Genomic DNA, 17069 nt, shown 5'->3' on the forward strand with positions numbered 1-17069 from the left:
ATGGCATTTTAATCTTGTCATAATTTGTCATAATTTTGTCAATCAATCAATCTTGCATAGAAAATGTCAATTTTGTCATAATTTGTCATATTGTCATTCTTGATTTGAAATTTCCTTTCAAATCTCTTCATGCTAATTTTGTCCTCTCTCCAATTTGTCTATAAATTGGATGATTTTCTTCAATGAAATGAATCAATCACGCTTCTAGTATCCTTACGCTACCATTTCATCTTGTCAATCTTGCTTTCATACTATACTTTTGCACTTGTAGGTGAGATCCACAAACAAAGTAATTTCAAGGAGAAAGAAGGACAATGGAGGAATAATGAAGGAGATACAGGCTTTGGTTTGCTTTTTTTTTTTTTATTGTAGTATTTCATCTTCATGCTTTTATTGATTGTAATTAGGATTTCTTATCATTGCAATCTAGTTTTTGTGATTGAGCTAGTTTAATATACATTGCTTTGATGGTTTCCAATTTCTTGATCTACATTTTCTAGTGAACCTGACGTGAATCTTAACCCCTTAACCATGTCTTGAGTGCTTTTGAGCTGATTTGTAGTTGAAAAACTCAAGAAACAGGGCGACTCAGAGCTTTCTGGACACTCCTGCGCCTGTGTCAAGACATCTTGCGCCTGTGTTGAAGGGATCTGCGCCTGTATCAAGACATCCTGCACCTGTGTTGAGACATTCTGCACCTATGTAAGGCCAGAAACAGAGGTGAAACCAGTGTTTTTACTTGCAAATTACTTTGTTTTCATTCTGTTCTTATATTCTAGTTTTTCTTTGGTACGGATTCTATGTGCAGCATCTTGGCATTACGTGTGACGAAGACTAAAAAAATACAACTACTAACAAATCTTATGTAGGACGCGGTCAAAGACTTTTACTAAAACATCTTGTTTGTGATTTTTAAAGTAGTTACACATTTAATTTCTTAAAGGTTAATGAACACCATGCATGCTTTGTTTGCTTTTAGTTTGATTGCATGTTTTAACCCTTAGAATTGGGCCTGCCTCCCGATCTGCATGGCACTTTGCATAGGCATTGGTGAGAGGGAACGACCCAAAGTGGTGACAGGCTAAAGCCAAGCTCTTTTGAACCACTCTAAATAACTGTGGATGCAAAGAAAGTTGTAGACAACGGGTGCTGGAATGGTATTGCGACGATTTATTCACCAGATCAATACCCACCCGAACGGATGCCCTTACTAGAATCTCTTGTTTTTAGAGGCCAAAATCCTTCTATCTATTGGCTCAGGCGTTGTGATACATGCATGCTGAAGACACCTCTCATGTACTCCTTAGTTAGAGATAGCAAGTTCTTGGGAAGTGATGCCCCTTGAACTCAAAGCTTGGTATGCCCGAGAAGTGAGTGCACTGTAAGGGGGAGCCAGTGCTACCAAGCATCTAGCTATCTGACTGAGTGTTGTATTTTGATTACAGGATTCAACAGATATTGCCCTGCCAGCCATAGGATTTGTTGTAAATGTGCTTGATTGTCTTGAGTCAAAGTCAAACAAACATTTTGTCTTCCGTGATTGTCAAAGGTTAAATTAAAAACAAACTTTCAAAAGTGTTCATAATCAACTTGGATTTTCAAAATCAACAACCTTCAACTCAAAAACACAATCCGAACAAAAGTCCAAATTTTTCCAAGTATTCATCCAACATTTGAACATGGTTTGTCAAAACATTGAGTACCTTGGTTTTAAAATTCATGTCACTTTAGGCTAGGTCTTTGCATAGTCCCACTTAGGTCCTAGGACATATTGTCATCTCCCTTCATTTTAGTCCTTTTTCATTGCAAGCATCCTCATTTTGCACTTAGGTTTAAAATCATTTCCTTAAGTTTGCATTTCATTGTCATATCCTAAGTCATTGTCATAATCATTGCCTTCTTGCATTTAGTCTCAAAAATTTGGTTTGTCAAACTTAAAAAATCAAACACTTTGGATGATACCCTAAGTTGTTGTTAGGAAGTCTTGACCTTGTCTAAATTTTGTCTTTTCATTAATATCATTTTTGTCAAACCTAGCTTAGTATCCAAGCATATAGGTGAGACATTGTAAATTTGTCCTATTGTCATTTGGTCTTTTGTCCTTTAAGGTCTTGGCTTCATTTCAACTTCCCAAGGTTGAGTCTTTAGATTTGCATTCCAAAAGTTTGTCCAAATCTTGAAAAACAAAAAAAACATAGGTTTCATTCTTGCCATAGATTGCATTTTCATCTATTTAGGTTGCATTTAGTTGCATATCATACATCATCCTTTTAAAATCAAAAATCCCAAAAACATTGCATAGTGACATGTCTATTGAAACAAGGTTCCAAGCACCAATGATGCAACAAAGTTTGGCATATCAACCAACAATGCAATCAAATTTTAATCCAAGGCAATCACAATTATATCCAACCCAACAACAAGGCAATATCGGTCAAACTTTTTATGATGAAACAGGGCTCCAAATACAAAAACTAGAGGAAAAACTAGCTCAATAAAAGGAGATTTTGGAACAAAATGTGAAAAACATTGAGAAGAATAGATCCCAAATGTCCAAAAAATTTAGAAAATTTCAAGTTCCAAACCCAAACTTTGAGCCAATTGATGTAAAATCTCTTATCGAACGATCACACATACCAACTCTCATCTCTCAAATAGAGATGATGAAACAATTTCAAAAAACAAGCACAAATTTCAATCAAGTCCAAAATCAAAATTCATTTGGTCAAATTTCATTCAATCAAATCTCGAATCAACAACATATCCAATAGACACAACCAATGGTCCAACGTATACAACCAACACAACCAATGGTCCAATTTCAACAATATGTCCAACCAACTATACAATGTCCACAAATAGTTCAACCAATGGTGGAATATCAACAAGTTCAATCAACACATCAATGTCAACAACTACAATCACAAATTCAAAAACAAAACTTGCAACATGCACCAAGCCAAATTTTGAACATGTCAAACCAATTTGATCAACATCTAGTTCGAAATTAAAACATGACATCAGACCAGAACCAACTCCTTGCCAAACAAGTTCAAATTCCAAATACAACTATGTCAAAACCTCGAAAGAAAGGTGGCCTTATTGCAAGGATCTTAAGGAAATTACCAAGTGAGTTCTTTGAGGAAGATCAAGATAATACACTTATGTCTAGCAATACCTCATCCCCCCATAAACAAATTGACTCTCCAGTGGCATCTATCCCTACACCTTTAGAAGTTTCACAAGAACCTTTCATATTGTCCTCATCAAATAATACACCCAAGGATGAAATTATCCAAGGGCTATCCATAATTGATTGCCAAAATAATCCAATTCATGATGCACATCCTTGTCATGTTTCAAAAATACAAGACCCAATGACACCATGCACTTTATTGCCATTACTTGTTTTAGAGGACCCCATTCGAAGTCCCTCTTCCTCATGTTCAAGCATTGATTCCTTGTCAGAATCCATCACAAATGTTCAAAGTGCATTTCCTTCATGCCAAAACATTGATTCCTTGTTAGAATCCCCCATGCATATCCAAAGTCCAACCCCATTTCAAGAGGATAATTTAGAGCATGAAGAAACGTGTCTTAAAATAGATCAAGATCAAGATCCCAAAACCTTATCATCCCATCCAATTGTTGACTAGGACCCCATGTTCCCAGACACTCATGATGATTCCCCTATTCTTGTCCATCCTATCCAAAGTCCTATTGACACTCCATTCTCTGAGCAAGATCAAGATATCCTAGTCCATCCAATCTCAAATGATCCCCTTCCATTTCATGAAAAAAATGTCCTTTCAAATCCCATTGGCATTCCACTTCCTAAGAAAGATCAAGATATCCCTTCCATCCTTTCTGATGATCCCATTAAAAGTCAAGAGCAAAGCACCTTTAAAGAGGATTCCAATGATCTTCCTCCTTGTCAAGATCAAATTATTCCTTTAAATCCTCCACAAGATCCTTTTGTTCCTCCATCTCCTTGTCTTAATGCTCCATATACACTCCAAGATCCCATTTCTTATGATGATTGCATTATTTATCCCATTCCATCTCTTGAAGAGCCTGTCATTGATCCATGTCCACCACAAAATCCTAGATCCCCTCATGATCCTAATCCCCCTAGTGATCCTAATCCCCCTCATGATTCTAACATGTTGGTGCAATATGTTCATGAATTCCCTACATGCACAATGGGTTCTTCCACTTTGGTCCATTCCAATCCACTTTGTGATCTCATTATTTATGTCATGTCATGTCCACCTAATAATGGACTTGCATCTTCCTCTAAAAGCACAAAGTATCCTACATGTCAAAATATTCATAAAGGCAAAGGGGTAGACATTCATGAGAAAGAACTCCTCCATATCAAAGAAGATCTTAAGGGTCATGTCTACACAACTCACTCTCAAGACGTTGGTATCCCTCCATCAAAATCAAAACATACACCTTCCCCATCATACTTTCCATCCATCTTAGGTTCTTATATCCCTTTGTCCTCTATGAAAGGTCAGCAAAGGCACACATCCTTGAGTAAATTTCATCAATCCAAAAGAAGTCCACTTCATTACTATCCATCCATGCATTCCTTTCCCCCTCCAAGCAATTTGGATGCCAAGTATAAAAGTCATAAGTCTAGCAATCCACATGTATTCAAGGATCAACATGTCCAATATAATCGACATGTCAAAACAAAGAAAAATATGATCCAAAAAGAAAAGGAAAAATCCAAAAGGTCACAAAGGCCCGCTGAGCAAAATAAAGAAAAGTCAAAATATATATGGGTTCCTAAATCCCTTGTGTTAGCAATGCACTCAAAGGAACCACAAAAGCATGAAAAATAAAAAACCATGTGGATCCCTAAGCAACTCCTTGAAGCACAAAAGCCTAAAGAAACATCCAACTTGGCATCCAAAGTTGCTATTCCTCCACCACCTTCTTCATCCATTTTGGGCCCTTATGTCCCAAAATCCCAAGCTATTCCTCCATCCAAATCTCACAATCTGAGATCCATTTTTCCTCCATCAATCCACCACCCGTCAAGGTGTGTGCCAATGTTGATCTTGCCTTCATTTCCATCCAGTGAAGCCCAATTCTTCCAATACCCTATCCATTATCCAATGCATATTTTCCATCCTTCCATCCCTCTGGTCCAATCCTTTGCATAAATCCTTGCCTTAATTTCATCTCTTTTTCCATGTCCTTTTCCTACCAATGTCTTTGAGCATACTTTTAAAGATCATGGTCCATTTTTTTTCAAGGCTACTATCCAAACAAGAAGATGTTTGAGTCCTTCTTCCATCCCCTATCATGTGTCCATCTTCTATTGAAAAAGTCAAAATTAAAAAAAAAAAAAGAAAAAGAAAAAAAAAGTAAAGCAAAAATAATTCGTCCACTGGTGAAAACCTGGCAAACAGGTGCCTTGGGCAAGTACCATGATGAAAACCTGGCAGATAGGAATCATGCATAATCTATGAACTTCTTGCATACCATACTTGGGGATAGGTTTTATCCTATCATATCCTTTCCTCCTTCATATCCTATTGCCCTTCATTATCCTATCTAACCCCTATCATTACCCTTCATATCCTATTGTCCCTCATGTCCAGTTTCCCTTTCCACCTTTGATCTTGACAAGGCTAAGGATCATCATGAGCATCATGCATCTTGTTTGCAGCTTTTAGTCCATCATAGCTTTTGGTCTTTATCCATTTGCTTATTATAACTTTTCATCCATATTCCCTAGCTTATTGCAACTTTCTGCCACTATCCCTTAGCCTACCCCGACCTTCAGTCCATGTCCCTTATCCATTCTTGATCTTGCTTATCCTATCCATATCTTATCACTATCCATACACTCTTTTTCATTCCTTGATCTTGATCTGACATAAGGATGCCAAATTTAAACATGGTTTCAAAAACCTCTTGACATATCCCTCATGCCATGTCACTGCTTTACATTGTCATATCCAGTCTCTTGTCCCATCACGCAATAGCCCTTGAAAATTGCATCCGTATTGTCTCCATGATAAAAGGCCTTTGTCTTCCCTCTATCCACCATCATTTCAGCAAGCCTATTTATTCACCTGTCATATTCCTTGCCTTGCTAGACACTGGGGGCAAAAATAGAAAAAAATCAAATAATGTCCTGAACAAATCTCTAAAAATCAAATAATGTCCTGAAATAATCCAAAAAAAATCAAATAATGTCCTGAAATAATCCAAAAAAAATCAAATAATGTCCTGAAATAATCCAAAAAAAAACAAATAATGTCCTGAAATAATCCAAAAAAAATCAAATAATGTCCTGAAATAATCCAAAAAAAAATCAAATAATGTCCTGAAATAATCCAAAAAAATCATATAATGTCCTGAAATAATCCAAAAAAAAAAATCAAATAATGTCCTAAAAAAATCCCTAAAAAGTCAAATAAAGTCCTGAAAAACGAACAAAAAAATTTCAAAAACATCAAAATCCAAAAACAATTCCATTGGCATTTTGCATTTTGTCAATAAATGGTCCCCTTTGTGCATAAACAGATCGCTGAGCATACATCCAATGACAATCAATCAAACATTGTGCTTTCATGAAATCACGCATTAACAGATGAACTTTTCAATCAAACCAAACATTCAAACGGATCAAAATTGTCATATCAATCAATCAACAACAATATCATTTGTCCTTGCCACTATTATCATGGGTCTTATACAGGGTGTGGTATACTCGAAACCAGACTGTGTCCTATCTTAGACAGGGTACTGCATTCCGTGAAACCAGACAGCATGATCCTTCTTGTTCTCCACTTTTGACAATGACGATCAGAATGTTTGTTTAACTTGGTTGAATTTGTGCGTCTTATCTTTTTACAGATTTATCTTTGGCTTCGATCATGTTCCTATGTTGCTCGATGATGTCACTGAGTGATTTAGAGTGACTAGGATGGTTCATGGTCCCTTTCCTTGTTTGTTGTTTGTGGAATGTTTGTCACAAACTGGGGCAACTATATCATTGGGTGTCTGTGATAAGTACGTTCGCTTTGTGAATGCCACACATACCTTGACCCTTGATGTATGCACCCTAGGATGCTTCACTCGTTCCTTGTGTGCGATATGTCTATCTTTTGCAAAAGGGGTTGCATTCCAGCTCTGGCCTTCAATGCCATGATGCTCTGCATCCTCTTTGCTACAATAAATAAAGGTTCTCACCTACTTATGTGCATTTGTGAAAGCAAGTTTTCCTTCATCTCTAACTGTCCTCTGTCTAACTTCTTCTTACTAACATTTCTTCCATTAGTCTAGTTGTGGTCTTTTGCGCCTTCCACTGCTTGTCCTTTGTGCATCTGACCTTCGATTTTTCATCTGTTCGAACCTATCATCTTCTGTCATTCTTATCGATCAATTGGCCTCTTTTCTGGATTTTTCCGGCCAATTCCTTGAGGGGGCATGCATATGTAATTGTTATTGTCTGGGGCATTTTCTTTATTTTTCTTTGAAACAACTCTTAGAATCTCATTGTCTCAAAGTGGGGCAAAATGTAGACATCTAAAAATGGTCAACGCTTGCGGAGTCATACTTTAACATTCGTGCATTGCCTTATTTTAGGGTTTTTGCGTTGCATTAACATTTCTTCTATGTTGCACACTTGGTCTCTATCATTTGCAAGCATCGATTCCTTCTTCTACATTCCTCATTTTTCTCGCTTTCAAATTAGGTCTTGTCGATAACAATCTCCAGTCATGATTTTGATCGATCCTTGTCCTTGTCAATTTTGTCATTTTGCGATCGATTCATCATCGATCCTTGTCCTCTTCAATCATGTCAATTGACACTTATCAATTTGATCTCCTTGTCAATATTGGTCAATTTGTCATTGATTTTTGTCAACCAATTTTAATCATTTATCAACATTGGTCCTTTGTCAATTAGAATCATGATCAAACCTACATTAATTTCTTATTGTCTTGACCTAATTCCTTGTCCTCTCATTTCTAGGGTTTTATGATTTGTTCATTTAATCCTTTTCTTCTTCTTGGTGGGTTAAATAAATCTATTTATTTAGTCCTAGGTCTTTTTCATGAATTAATTAATGGATGAAAACCTATTAATTAATTCACCTAATTTCTATTTCATCTTTTTTCTCAATTTTCCAATTTACTAATTTCTCCTAATTCCTAATTTCTATTTCTCCTATTTTCTTCAATTTTTCTAATTTTTCCCTTAATTTTCTCATATGTTTATGCTTCAATTTGTTGCAATCATGGAGGCTATTTTCTCTCTTCCCTTTTTTCATGGGAATGGCATTTTAATCTTGTCATAATTTGTCATAATTTTGTCAATCAATCAATCTTCTTTTTGGAGTAGATACACTAACTTCTCAAAAGTGGGTGTTGTCTCAATGACATTCAAAGTTATCACAAAGGCTTTATATCAAGAAGGTAGGGCCCATAGAACAATAGACACCAAAAATGCATCATCAATTATTTCTTTTAATTCTTCTCAAGAAGCCCACAACTCAACAATCCTTTTAAGAAAGGATTCCAATGGTTCTTTATTCTTCATCTTCAAGCCATGTAGCTGACTTTGCAAATTTACGATCTAATTCTGAGTCTTCACCTCATATACTATCTTGAGATTGTTCCATGCATCTTTGGCTATGGATGAGTCTCAAATGAAAGGATAAACTTCATCACACACTGAACAAAATGATCAATTTTTCATTTCTATCAACTTGATCATATTTGTTTAGCTCATCGGCATCTATCTTATTTCTTGTTATGATACCACTCATCACATCCCAAACTTCTTCAAACTCAAGTTGAATTTTGATTTTAGTCTTCTATGTAGAATAATTATTTCTGCATAGGAGCTGAGAGTCTACAAGAAGGAATTTCAGAGAACTTTTTACCATTGTTGTTAGCAAAAGAAGATTTTTTGAAACTTATTTCTCATCACACAAATTAGTTATTCACCATAGAGGATAGAATAGGAATGAATATTAATGCAGGAGACTTGCCTCTAGATTAATGAAATAGGACAAAAAACACCCCTGAACCTTACAATAACTCACGTTGAAGCTTTGAATCTAGTTTCTAAACTTTATAATTTGAAAACAAAAAATCATGATCTAATGTAAAAATAAAGAGTAGGTAGAGAAAATGTGGGATGATGAACCTCCTTGATATGAATTATATTAGTTGTTGTTTGCATATGAATTGACTAGGATCAGCATGATGTTGAGCCCTTTCACTATACACAAGACACTCAACTACACTAATGTTGCATTGTGGCAATCCCTAATAATATCAGACAGTAACAAATGAAAGCTTGGATCAAAGTAACAAACAAGGAAGAAATTGAGACAGTATTCTACCCAACACACTTAGGTCTAATTAGATACAAATTTCCTCCTTCCTATGTGGCAGCACCACATGTGAAAATGGTAACAAAGTTGATTTGTAGATCTATGACAACCATAAATAAATGAAATCACCCTCCAAAATAAAGAGCTTGCAACAGAAGAGTGAGATGTTGAGGATATAACTTCCTAAACCATTTACATAGTACAAGATGTTAATCAATGTATAAATGAGAAACACCTTGCGATAAACGAAAAGGGTGATTGCAAGAGGGAAGATCACTCATCGAATAAATTATCAAAGCAATGAATAAACCCATAGTGTAAATCTTAAACACTAGTCAAAAGGAATTTGAACCACAATAGGGCCAAATACAAATGATCAAATACCTCTTACAAGGAAATATTGCTAGCTAAATAATACACTCTATCTTTCTTGGACACCTCCAATGTATATAAATTTGTCAGCATGCTTCATCGCCAATGCATAATGGGTGAGATTTGGAAAATATGACTGTGCCTCTGACAACAACAAAGCCAAGAATTAATAAAAAATTTGATCTATCGTTGTAGGAAACAGGGTTGATCTTACAAAGGCAATATTCAGTTGCAAATGCATGAACACCATGAAAAAATTGAATCAAGAAGCTTCGATAGGAAACACAACTATGAATCTATCACTAATGAAACTTCTCAAATAATTGTGTGAGTTGTGGAAGATCTTATGGTTATTTTTCTTTACCAAAATAATTTCCTCCTACGTGACAAGTTTAAGTTGAAACTATCATTGGGTTGCCTTCTACAAATCCTACACCTACTCCTACACTTGCTTTGATACCATATAAGAAGTGATTAGCTCAAATTACATTTTGTTGTATTAGAAAACTCAAATTGATAAATGTAGACAAGATGACTCCAGTGTAACAACTTGTAACCATGGGTTCAAATGATTCATAACAAATATACTTGATAAATTAGCAGTCTTATCTAATTCAAATCCTACTCTATGTGAAAATATATCAAATATAAGTCAACCTAAAGGTGATTTCAATCATGAATTCCCTATATAATGCATCCCTCAATTCATTTTCATCATTTTATCTTATTCTAACATTATCATCCAATTCAAGAGCAATTATTCTTCCTCGAGACTAGATTTGATTCAAGGAGCAACAAACTATATCAAGACATCTTCATATTATGTTTCAATTATGATTTCATGATGGATTTTATGTGATTTATCATGTTATTTCATCAACACATGGAGGAATTATCCTAAGAACATTGCATCACCTATTGAAGATATAATCATATACATTTAAGCATTTCAATTCTACATCTAGCCTTGCCCTCAAAAGGCAAGTTTTTCCGATTCTATTTCTATTTCAATTAGGGTTAATTAAAAACCCAAGGTTTGACCTAAGGAAAACCTCTATCCACAACACCATTTTCTCTCTCTCTCTGTGTAGTAAATTTATTCAAGTATTGTGAGAAAAAAATTCTCATAGAATAGACGATGACAAACAGGTTCAACTTTTACAAGCATGAAAAGTGGAGGGCAAGGGTGACCTAACAACCTAGCCTCGAGAGTTTGTTTTGATCTTCCGATAGTGGATTCTATGCATCTCCCTGATTTGGAAAACATCTCACTTGTCTACTTGTAAGTTGTAGGGCCAAGGTGACCTATCACCTTGGTCCCAATAATTTTGTTCAATCTTTTGATAGTGGATCATGTGCATCTCCCTGATCGGGAAAACATCTCGCTTGCCTTCTTGAAAGTTGCAAGACCAGGGAACCCTCTACCCTTGTCCCAACAATTTGACCTAGATTTTTAACTACAATTTTTTATTCACTTTCTTCTCTCAAGTCTTTGTTTGTGGCTTTGTGTGATGTTTGGAACATTCTGCTACCACTATTTTGATCCAATTCCCTATTGTTTTACCCTTTATTTGATATTCAATTTACATCTTTCCAATTACATTTTCAACTCAAACAAAAGGGGAATAAGACTCCAATCAGTATTCAACTCTCTTCCTAATATGATTGAGGTTGGGTCTATTGAATTATTCCTCCTTTTAATGTAATGTGTGTGGAAATTATGTCATTTCCTAGTTTACAAAGCTTAACTTGTGAAACCCTAAATTTTCATCTATTACATTTTGGCAAACTCAACTCTTTTTACACTTGCATACATTTTTTATTTCAAATCTGATCTTTCATAGTTTCATTGCATACATTGAGTTGGCATTTATTTGGTTGCATCTTTTATGGCTTGTGAGTATCTTGTTTGATCATAAAATTGTATATGGAGTTGCTATCTTCTTTTGCTAGTTCAATTTCAAGTTTTATTCAAGATGTTCATGATGTTCCCTTTTATACATATGATGACAGTTTAGCTATTCCATTCATCCATAGCTATGATTTACCCTCTCCCAAATTTGGTCCTACCAAGGAGGGAATATTGATGAAAAAAGAGATTAGGAACACTTCTTTCAAATATCTCCCTCCTGAAGATGAAGCTTTGAAGAATAGTAATCACATTTATCCTAAAATGTACCTCCCCCATGAGGATCATTTGGTGCAAGGTAATTATATTGTAGCTACCTTTCCTATTGATACTATACCCTCTTTTAATTTCATTGAATTTCCCACTAGAGATGAAGCATTAATGAGTTATGTTTGTCATTCTCCTAAAGCTTGTCTTACCCATAATGATACCTTGGGGCAAGAGTATGAAATCAGTAGCAATTTCCTTTGATGCTCTCCCTTTTAAATATGTATCCTTGGAGAAAAAAGAACCTAATAAATTAAAAATCATTCCTATTTCTATTTATGAGAAGCTTAAGCCCAAGAAACCTCCCAATATCCTAAAAGTTGCAAAATGCATATGTGAAAGATGTGATATGAAAAAACAACTAGAACAAAAATATGGTTCCAAATACATCACACATTTAATGATTGTGTCAAAAATAAAAATCCCAATGTTCTTCTCACTTCCCTTCCTTCCTCCCCTCACCCTAAGAAATACATTGATAAGGATCTTGTTTAGAAACTTCATGATATCTTAGCTAAGATTTCCATTTGGGACTAGATTCAAACTTCACCTTCATACCATAAGTTGATCCAAGAAGCCTTAAAAAAGGTGGTTCCTCTTCATTCTTCTAGGCCATGTGATATTACATTCTCACAATATAAATTATATTCTATAGAGGTTAAAAATAGAAATGATCCCTATATTACTATTCCTCACATTTATGAACAAAATATAAGAGGTACTTTAATTGATAATAGGTCAGCACTTACATTTGTTATGTTGACTTATTAGATAAGATAAATTGGTATTATTCTTATATTCAACACATTCCTCTTTGTGTTTGTGATTTTGATACTGTTCCTAGAGATTCACTTGGTATAGTCATATTTCCTATCAAAGTAGGACCTGTGACTTTACCTCCTCCTATTTATGTCATGCCCAACTAGCTTAATTATAACCTTCTTCTATGTAGACCATGGTTTAATGCTATGAAAAAGTCTATTCTTCTCTTCATTGCACAATAAAATTTATATATAACAATGAACTTCACACAATCAAGACTGATCCTAATCCTTATAATTTCATTCATGATGAAGTAGGATGCATTTCCCCCTTTAATACTATGATTCCTTCAAGAACACAATCTCCTATCAATGGCACCTCCTTAGCAATGAATTGGGATAAATTAGACTTTAAACCTTCCTCTAATAGGTACAAGATCCCCCAATATAAGTATGAACCCTTGAAGGAGCCTTGTGTGTCATTTATCCAAGCTTCTTCTAAATCAATTCCCACCTCCCCTTCGACCACATATTAATGATGATGGGAGCTCTTTAAAATTTGACACTAAGAGTGAACCCTTTCCTTTAGACATTTTTACACCTATATCTAACTCTACACATGGATACAATGGACATGGTTTAGGATGTGTACAACAATGTTTTTTGTGATCAATAGAAATCTACATCACACTTTTCCAAAGAATCTTTAGATCTCCAGATTATTCATTTGTCGACATCCCCTCCCCCATTGTCTAATACATCTATGTCTTCTTATAGCTTCTCATCACAAAAAGAGAGTATTTTGTACTAGTTTATTAAGCCAACTTTATTACCCTCCCTTTGAAAAATCAAAGAAATAATCATAAGAAAAATCAACATAATCCTTCTTTTTGCAAATATTATCAAATCCATGGACATTCCACCAATGAGTGCCTTGATTTGGGGGATAAAATTCAATAACTTATTGTAGTTGGTATCATTCAAATACTAAATGAAAATAATTTGGACTCCCTTCTTATTCCTTTCACATAACATTTAAGTCCCTATTATGTTTCTCCTCACTATGTGGCATTGCTAGCTTATTTACTAGGGGGCTCATTGTCATTCATGGGGGTACATGTTTTAGGTGCAATAAAACTTAGGTAGCAACATAATAGCATTGTTATTTTTGTTTCCACACTTGGGGGGAAAGAATAGTCATTTAAGCATTCCTTCTATCTAAGGATCCACTTTTCCTTTTTTGAGTTGCATCTTTCATAACTTGATGCCCTTTATTACATATAATTATCCTCCATGTGATTACATATGTGTCCCTTGGTTAGGACCCATTCCTTTCTTGAAAAAAATGCATCTTTTATGAATAATCTCTCCTTAGTGAAAGTGTGCAATCCTTCACTAAGATTCCACTTTTTCCTAAACATTGGAGTAGGTGTGTATTCTTATTCCCCTTCTCCTTTCCAAGATGTAATATTTATTAAGGATCTCTTATACTCTTGGAGGTAAGTTTCTTTATGCAAAGATCTATTCCTCCTTTGGCAATCATGCATCCCTTAAAATGATCCCTTTACACTTGTTAAAAGGAATCTCTTTTACAACTATATTTTCCTTTCCTCAAAAGAGCTATGTGATCTTGGCTTGGATTGCATGTACATTTTTTCTTAAAGGATGTCTCCTTGGTGTTTAAGGTGGTTATCCTTATTTCTATCTACCTCAAGATATCAACATCATACTATATTGACATCTTAAGGGGGGTCATATATGTGGCCTCCTATTTGCATTCTCAATTATCAAATATCAATGTGGGATTGTTTCATACTCATCTTCCATCCCTCTTTTAACTATGAACTATCAACATTGGATTGTTGCATGCTCTTGTTTCATCCTCTTCTTTTGGATTGTTTCATCCTATTCTTTAGGATTGTTTCATCCTTGTGCTTCATCCTCATTTTATTGATCATTTGTCTTGGATGAGTTGTTTCATTCTCATGTTCCATTCCCAATACCAAACATTTTCTATCATGTGTCTTATACAAGTTGTTTCATGCTCAAAACTAGACCTAAAGTCAAAGACAAAATATTAAACTCCTAAATCCAGGTGGCAGCATATATACCAGGATGAGTTGACTAACATAAAATAACCTAGTAGACCTTTCAAATATTCCTTTTTCAACTTATTTAAGGTAGGTTGACTAGCATAACACAGCTCACTAGACCTTTTGACTCTCCTTGTGTTGTATTTTCAAGGTGAGTCAAACTAGCATAACATAGCTTGCTAGACTATTCTGACTCTTCCTTCCTCCATGTATCACCTAGAATAACGCACTTTGCTAGCCTATGTAATCTATGTTTCTTCTCTTTCTCTCATGAACCCATAGTGTAACACACTTTACTAGTGTTCAATCATGGTTTATTGTGATTTCAATTGGTGTATGTCCTTGTTCTTTCTATAAGTCCACTTGTGCTCTTGCAATAGCATGTCGAGAATGATATTAGCAGTTGAGACATTTTGAATATTGAGGTCTCTTCAACTAGTTGACTCGGAACTTTGTGTTTTAGTACTAATGTTGTTTTCTTTTGTTTATATTTTAAGGTTACTTGCATGGATTGATAGGATCCTATCCTTGGGAGCTTGACCATCCCTCGGTATTGTCTTATCCCTAGTTTGTCTTGCTTTCATATGCTTTATCTTTTCATTTCTACTTTACCAATACTATGACCTTAAGATCATACTCCACTAAAGTGGGGTCTAAATATAGTCTTGTATATTGTAACCTTCATTATTGTGTCCAATTTCACACTCTCCTAGAGCTCATTTTAGTATTTATATTTCTTCTATGTATTATAGGACCTTTATTGTAATTAATTAATATTTAATTCAATATTGTGGATCTTATTCCACTTTATTACATCATCATACTCTTATTTGGGCCCTTAATTGTAAATGTGCCTTTGTCATTTTATTCTAATTTAATCCTAATCCTACCCCAATTTCAACTTTCAAAGCATATTTTTCATATCTATGCATAATGGTATGAGTCATTGAGATGGAATCGGCATTAGAACCCCATTATCTCACATTCCTCAAAAGTAAAAAATGTAGAGTTGAAATGCATAATTAAACATTCCCTAATCGAGGTCACATAATTACATCATTAGTACATCATAATATAACAATATCAAAAAGAATATAATAACTGCTAAATTCTAACATTGTATCATCAATTGTATTTATAAGAATTTAATCTCTTTAACGAAATAAAATAACAAAATATATCTTATTAATATTAAACCAATCAATCAAACTAACATCACTTATTTCATTCTAATTAATAATCAAAATAGCATCTTAAATGTGGCAATTTTGAATCGTGACATTACTCTATCTCGATCATCAAAGCACAATAGGTATATATTGCAATAGCACCAACCCAATAATATAGCATCCAAATTAGTTATGCAATGATTATCACAATCAAGCACAAGGAATCAAGCATGCAACCCAATGCAATAGCACAATCAAGGTCACCATTTAGCACTCCAACACATCACTTGTCCAAAATAATCACAAAACATATATCAAAATAGAGCATAAGACAATTACTCAAGGTCACATTCTATAACAATGAATCTGTTAGTATAACAAGTAAGAAGGGGGGGGTAAATCAGTTGTCAACAGATTATAAAACTTTAAGCACACAAAACTTTTTACCAGAATGCATAAACCAAATACTGGAATAGCAGATATAACAATTAAGCACAAACATAAATCGCAAAATAATTACCAACCATCCATAACACATAACACCAGGATTTGTACGTGGGAAACCCAGTAAAGGGAAAAACCCATGGTGGGAAGTCTACCCACAATCAGATAATATTTTGTAGTAAGTATGTGATTACAATAAGAGGGGCCCACACATGCAGAAAGGCCAACAGCCTAGAGCGCACTGCTCATCACAAAAGGAGCCTCACTGACTACAAAATAAATCCAGAATACAATCCAAAATGATGAATGAACTGCAAGAATAGCATCTGCTATGACTGAGTACAATTCTGGTTAAGCTCAATACCGGAGGTCTTAAACCTCTTACATAAACCCAATTCAATCACCTATGATTGACCAAAACCTCTGCATATGATTACAACTTTATTCGTACACAGATAATCCCATAACCTTAATCCCTTTATCTACAAAGAGATCTTACATCATATTTATACCAACCTGGGACCTAAATAATTAGGTCAGCCACCTAAAAGATAATACAATAAATCCATTACGTAATCTCACAAACCAATGATAAACCAAGTCGACCTAACACCGAGACAACATAAACCAAACAATAAATCCAACTGGTAACGTATCGGGAGCATCAACCAACACGTTGCA

Source organism: Cryptomeria japonica, chromosome 5 (genome assembly GCF_030272615.1).
Source record: "Cryptomeria japonica chromosome 5, Sugi_1.0, whole genome shotgun sequence".
Classification (NCBI taxonomy): Eukaryota; Viridiplantae; Streptophyta; class Pinopsida; order Cupressales; family Cupressaceae; genus Cryptomeria; species Cryptomeria japonica.